This window comes from Triticum dicoccoides, chromosome 6A, assembly GCF_002162155.2.
Source record: "Triticum dicoccoides isolate Atlit2015 ecotype Zavitan chromosome 6A, WEW_v2.0, whole genome shotgun sequence".
Taxonomy (NCBI): Eukaryota; Viridiplantae; Streptophyta; class Magnoliopsida; order Poales; family Poaceae; genus Triticum; species Triticum dicoccoides.
This window is the reverse complement of record NC_041390.1, coordinates 11,092,886-11,099,632: the sequence shown is the minus strand read 5'-3', so window position 1 is coordinate 11,099,632 and position 6,747 is coordinate 11,092,886. Positions and strand designations below refer to the sequence as shown.

Here is a 6,747-nt window from a genome sequence, read left to right as displayed (position 1 = left end):
CACCAACCTGTCAACCGTCCAGAAAGAGAAAGCCCTTGGACAGATTACGCGTGAGGAGAGAAAAAAGGACATGCTTATGGAGAAGATGGTCACACGCGGGGAGCACCCTGCCACCTACCTGCAAGTGTGAACGTGTTGTGTTTACCCGACAAGGACTTTCTAGCGGGGTTGATCGAACGGTCAGGAAAGAGTTGCTCTGATAAGAAAAGTGATGGACCTAAATTTTAATTTCATTGAGTTTGATCCCGTGGGAGATAACATTGGAGATGCCCTTAGGGCATGGAACCTGCTACCCACGGGACAACGTAGGATGGGAGCGAGGTTAAAACTAAAAGTGTAGCATCCAGAAGAGCCGGCCTCTTCAGGTGTGAAAGCTGATAGAAAGGAGATAAGTAAAAAAAGTGCAGAGTTGAAAAGAACAAATTTGGAAATCTAAGATGCTCAAGGTTTCACGTGCATGTAAAATTCCATGACGTGATGACATGCATGTTTTTCTAGAAAAGAATCCGATGCTCCTTGAAACATTTACCGAGCCCTGATAATTTATAGAGTTCCCCGTTACCGAACCCTGATATTTTAGAGTTTCCCGATGCCATATTGCCGTGAAATTGTACACAACTCCATTCCATAATATAATGGTGTTTTTTATACTATACCAGTGTCAAAAACGGACAGAGGGAGTAGAACACAGGATCACCCCCTTCGTCCCATAATGTAATATATTTTTTTACAGGACAGAGGGAGTAGAACACAGTATCTTTCATCCGATGCTCCTTGGACCGGAAGCAACAAGATTTTCACACAGTACAAGGCGTTCCAAATATGACTGATTCCCACAACTTCTTGGAATCCAAATTCACGCAACATTTCACATACTAGAATTCAATAGCACCACAAAATCTGACAGCCAGTGGTACTCCTCAGTTTTTTTTAAACTATACTCCTCAGTTTTTGGATTCCCAAACAAGTCTTAAATAAATCAGCAAGATGTAGACATCAAACACCAAGTATTACAAAAAAGAAAGGACCCACCCACACACTTGAGAATATCATGATCCCAGGGGCACACGAATTTTTTTTTTTCGAAAAGGAGGATGACCCCCGGCCTCTGCATCTGGAAGATGCATACGGCCACTTTATTAATTATTCTCGAGGACCTTACAAAGTATTACAAACAATATACCTGAATCCACCATCTTGACAACAAATGCCGCTACTCTTATCCATATGATGAAGGGATGCTAGCTGGGCCACTACACAAACCACTCACCTAAACCTAACATCAAAAGCCGGAAGCCCCAGCCGAGCCACATACCGGGTCTGAGGCACAATCCGGTCAGACACACTCTTGTGTCGTCGCCGCCATCTTCCACAAGTCCGTCTTCAGATTATATTGAGTCTTCTACTTTGTGAAGGCCACTCCTGCCATCGACGTCACCATGACGCCAGACAGCTACCTCCTCCTGCGCGAGTCCATCTTCGCGCATCGGACGCCGAGCCTCGACAGCGCCATGCCGCCGATCTCCGCCGCCATCAATGAGTGAGATGAAGAACCGCTCCACCACGGCAAGTACAAGGTGAGGAAGGGCGAGGTCGCCATCGGAAACACGGCTGGAAGAAACTCGCCATGCACACCCAGCATCCCCATGCCCAAGTCGGCGCCTTCAAGAAGGTGACGATGCTGTGGCGCCGCCGCCGCTTAGCCACCAGGGCTAGGGTTGTCACCCGGACGCAGGGGAAGGGGAGCAGCAGGGGAGGTTTAGCCTCGGCGCCGCCACCAAGGAGGGAATGGTGTCCGGGACGCCATCGACGCCGTGACCGCCACCGGCGGCCAAGGATTTCCCCCGGCTAAGCACCCTGCCGCCACCTCCGAACCAGACACAACATCAGCAGGCGCGTGCACGCCGGAGATCCAAGCTGGCCGGAGGTCGTGCAACTCGAGCGGACCAGATCGCCTCCGATCTGACGAGGGGAGCCCGGGGCCTCCCCGCATCATGACCAGCGCCCACCGGGACCTCGCTGCCCGCGCAACCGAGGAGATCCGGTCTACCCCACCGACGAGCACTCCCCGCCGCCGGAGGAGCACCGTCCGTCCCCGCGAGGCCGCCGCCTCAGATCAGCCGGCGCGGATCTGACCAGAACATGACGGCCCTCTTCTTGCAGCTCCGTGCCCGCGTGCCAAGCCGCACGTCGACCAGGAAGCCGAAGCCAGGCGCGTCAGATCGGACAGATCCGGGCACCAACACCATGGGCGATGCGCAGGCGACCAAGAGACCACTCGCCGTGTCCGAGAGCCCCCCAGCGCCAGCGTAGAAAAGGTCCCCGCCGCCACCGTCGACCGCGAGGCTTCGCCTTGCGGCGTCCTCCGGTGGCGACGGAGAGGACAGACGGGATGCCGCCGCCGCCGGCGGCTAGGGCTGGGGCGTCCGCCCGTGTCGCTCGCACGGGAGCGACGCGGGGGCGTTTCTGTTTCTCACCCAACGTTTGTAATTACCTCCAAGGCTCAAAACACACGAAATAGATGACCTGGCATTTTTAATTTACAACATCGCGTCTACGGTATAAATAAGAACAATAAATCCAAGTTAGCCCGCTTCAGACTCGAACACTGCCGCAGAAGCAACAGCGGTGATCTTCGTCCTGGCGACAAAACACACACGGTTGAAGTCAGAGGCCATCGCCAGTTCTTTTCACGCATGGCGGCGCATCGGCCTGGTTAGCATCCCCCGCCAATGGGGATTTCACTGCAGAGTTCCACATTGCAGCGTAACAAAACCAATCTACCTAGAAGTTCCTTCCTCTGTATTGCTGCTGCTGCATCTCCTGCAAAACAGATTAAGAAGACATGATTAGAAGTTTAGAACGGGCAGTTTGCATCTCCAACTTAACAGAGCTGGGGTGTACAACATTTCACTTCAAAAGAGGCTTCCAGGTGCATAATAATAGACAGGGCGGGTCTGTCCCATCATCATTTGCTGCCCATACTGCAGATAAGAAAACAAAGTTAGTTAGCACGATGGTAGCAAAGAGCATCAGTAATCTCGGGGCATCAGCTTATATGCAATTAGTCAGTAATTCAGCGTCCAGGCATTAGACCTGAGGGGGAAATGAATGACTACTAGTATATAACAGCATGGAATGGCAAACTCATGGTCCAAACATAAGATAATTAATAAACACCAATGTGTAACATCAACATAAGTAATAACTATATAAACCAAGAGAACCCAGCCTAGGTCTTAGATAGGATCATTAGAAAACTATAAGCATAATAGCATGTCAACGATAAGCCAAAACATGATACATGGGAGGCTGTAAAGAAACTAAGAATGCATAGTGAAGTTCATTTCACGTAAGCTGTCTCACCTGTTGCCCAGAAGGATGCATGTAACCCTGGGGAGAAGATCCAGGCTGAGCATTGTAAACAACAGGCTGTCCACCATACGCCTGTGGGAACTGCAATATAATTATCATAGTGAGTTACAGCAATCACTGCTGATGCATCAGAAGTTAGTACAGCCTTTTTACAAGGGGACACAAAATAGAATGTACAATGTTCAAGAACCGCCACATAATTAATAGATAAAATGTAATCGCATCATTTTACAATATATACTGCATATTGGTTCAACTGAAAGCACACTTGGAAACATAACCTAGATATTCAGCCTATGTGCGCCTTGGAAAGCACGGACTACTGCATTTTAAGACCTTGAAAAATAGTGAAGGGCCACAGCAATTAAGAAAAGCTTATCAATAAAATCTACTGATAAGCTTTGGTGCCAGATTAACTGTTTGGCTGATTAGCCTGCAAACTTTTCACTGCAACCATTCACAATTTTTTGGGGGTAAAAACCAACAAATATGTTCATAACCGAGACAACTATACGACTCCAGTAATCGCATCACAATGCACACTGATATTAGGTATATAAATTGCACGCTGATATTTGGTAAGATATTAATTGCACGTTGATATTCACTCTGTCCCTAATTACTTGTCGTGAAAATGGATAAAAATGGATGTATCTAGATATAAAATACGTCTAGATACATCCATTTCTGGGACAAGTAATTTCAGACGGAGGGAGTATTAGGTAAAATATTAATTGAATGCTGATATTTGGCAGAATATTAATTGTGTGGCAGATTTCATAGGATGGTGTTAAGTCTAAACTTCTTTATAACCAGTGACAGTGGTGAGTAACTAGAGCATTAAACAAGTTTGGTGCTAAACATTGGGGGTGATATAGACCATCAGATCAGCATGGTTCAATGGCCGAGACGGTTTTGGTTCTCCGGCCTTCGAGCTTTTATAGGTCTAGAAGATGCATCCATTTGAATTCAAACATTGCAACCATTTTACATAAATAGTAAGTAACTTGGCAACTATCAAAAGTAGAAACTCACCCCCATGCCAACAGGCAAACCATGTCCAGTAGCCCCCATGTTATTAGGATAATAGTATGTTGCATCAAGCGCTGGAGGGTGATGTGGCCTCAGAGAAGTCAAGGGAGTGAAACTCTTAGCATTAGGGTTCAAATTGAATTCCTGGTACGGAAAACCAATAGTCAGTGCACTTGGCACAGGCGACAAAACATGGCCAGATATGATACACATATCTACATTACATCCTGACCTTAGCGTTTGGGTTCAAACTTGATTTGTCTGAGCTAAGAGATCCTATCGAAGAACTTGGTGATAAGCCTGGAGCAGCACTCGCAGCTGAGTTCGCAGCAACACGCTCGGATGTTAATGGTGTAGGACTGCCAGGTCTTTGAGAAGAATTCGCATATTCAGGTGCAGAAGGAAGTTTGCTGGGTAGAGTCGAATCTTGTGCCAAACCATCTGATGACTTGTTTCCTTGGCCAGAAGATGAAGGCTCAGACTCACGCGACCTTGAAGGTGCTCCTTCCAAATCTGTCACAAGATCACAAAAGTATCATACACTCTGCTGCTGAAAACAATTCATGGAATTTAGAATGTTGAAGCTGAAAGAAATTAAAACTAATAAAAAAAGGGCAGCCCGGTGCATGTAGCTCCCGCTTGCGCAGGGTCCGGGGAAGGGTTCGACCACTTTGGGTCTATAGTACGCAGCCTTTCCTTACATTTCTGTAAGAGGCTGTTTCCAGAAAGAAATTAAAACTAATAAGGCCACAATTTTTTCCATGGCCGAAGATTGGAAGCTGCAAGGGTTGGGCGCTACTATGACCGAAGAATCTTATTCGTCTGGAGCCGGCCGAGAGCACATCAATAACCACACATCAACAAGCATGTGCGGAGACCACCACCTCGCCTACGCAATTATCAGCTCCTGTACTACCGGGTGAGAGCGGCGGACGACGTGATGAAGGGGGTGCAATAGTACTGGCTGATGTAATCGGTCCTGTAGAACAGAGAATGGATGATGAGACGGAGGTCAACCCAATGGGTTTCCTCAATACAAATGCGTATGAGTGTGACTTATATATGATGAGTCAATCATATGACGAATCGGGCTATGAGCATGCTAATGAGGATATGGATGAACTGCCCGGGCAGGAAGGTCGTAGCAGGGATTGCAAAAAGTCTCTCTTCATGAAATCATCGCAGGACACGCCTGAAGATGTCGCCTCAACACAGGCTCAACTAGCCGGGGGTCGTACAATGCTTAGCCCGGGAACACTGGGGCAGGGGTTAAGGAAGGGTTTGGAAGGTGTGCCCAAGAAAAAGGAGAGGAAGAGATCGGGGAAGATAGCTGCCTCCAAACAAGCCAGAGCACATAGCAGCCAGACGATGGATTCTGAAGAGCGTGTACCCGTGAAAGGTGCGGCCATGTTCCATCTCACGGGCGAGCCGATGCTACCGTCAAAACCGCTGGAGGCACTATCAGGGGATCTCAGGAGACTGCACGACCATGTGCTGTCGACTGAGAAAAGCCTACTAGCCTCGAAGGATCCAGGATATCCGACATACGCGGCTCATATGCCTGAGGGGAAGTGCTACGTCAACACACGGCCCGCGGAGGTGTTCTTCCTACGGTTTGACCATATCTTTGACATGTTTCTGACAAGGCGGCTCAATTTTACAATCGTCCGCCTTTTTGCGCTACATATGAGCTCCGTCATGAAGAGAGAAGAAGTCTCGCAAATCTGTGTGGCGGATCCGTACTACATGCACGAGTCTTTCTTGAGTCTCGGCGACTTTGAGCGTGAAACTGCTAGGGACTACCTCCAAAACTTCATGGTACAGAATAAGGACCAGGAAATTGTCCTCCTGCCTTATCATTCAAAGTAAGTCAGTTCCGGACAACCCTTTCATACATTTCAATCATTCCTTCTCGCTTATATGGAGAATAATTTGAGGTGTCTTTTTCCCGCAGCAACGGGCGCGCCGTCCTTATCGTTGTTTACCCGCGAGTCTCCTACGCTGTGTATTTCAACCCTTCCAGAGACTACGAGAAGAAGGACTACACCCACATAATGAATATTCTAGATGATGCCATATGCAGATCAGAAAACAAAGGAATAAGAAGATGTGTTTCGCGCATAAAACTAACTTCTGCTGCATCCATGTCCCAAAACCAAGCAATAAAGATGAATTCTACATCCTCCATCTCATGATTGAGTTCAACACAGATCACCAAAAGCTTCGTATGACAACCAGAAACGATGATCATATCCGCAAGTGGGTAGAATCTCATGGAGAAGCGGATTATAAACTTAGAGATGACTTCTTTCGCATCCAAAGGGACATTGCAACGATCAT

General features: G+C 47.8%; 1 long non-coding RNA gene across 1 annotated transcript; it reads right to left on the bottom strand.

The window, feature by feature from the left end:
• Positions 1-2,926: 2,926 nt before the first annotated feature.
• Positions 2,927-4,552, bottom strand: LOC119318856. The gene is made up of 3 exons (XR_005154263.1): positions 4,411-4,552; positions 3,367-3,456; positions 2,927-2,984 (listed from the first exon to the last, which is right to left on the bottom strand). It is a non-coding gene; the product is annotated as an uncharacterized LOC119318856 (long non-coding RNA).
• Between the last annotated feature and the right edge of the window lie 2,195 nt (positions 4,553-6,747).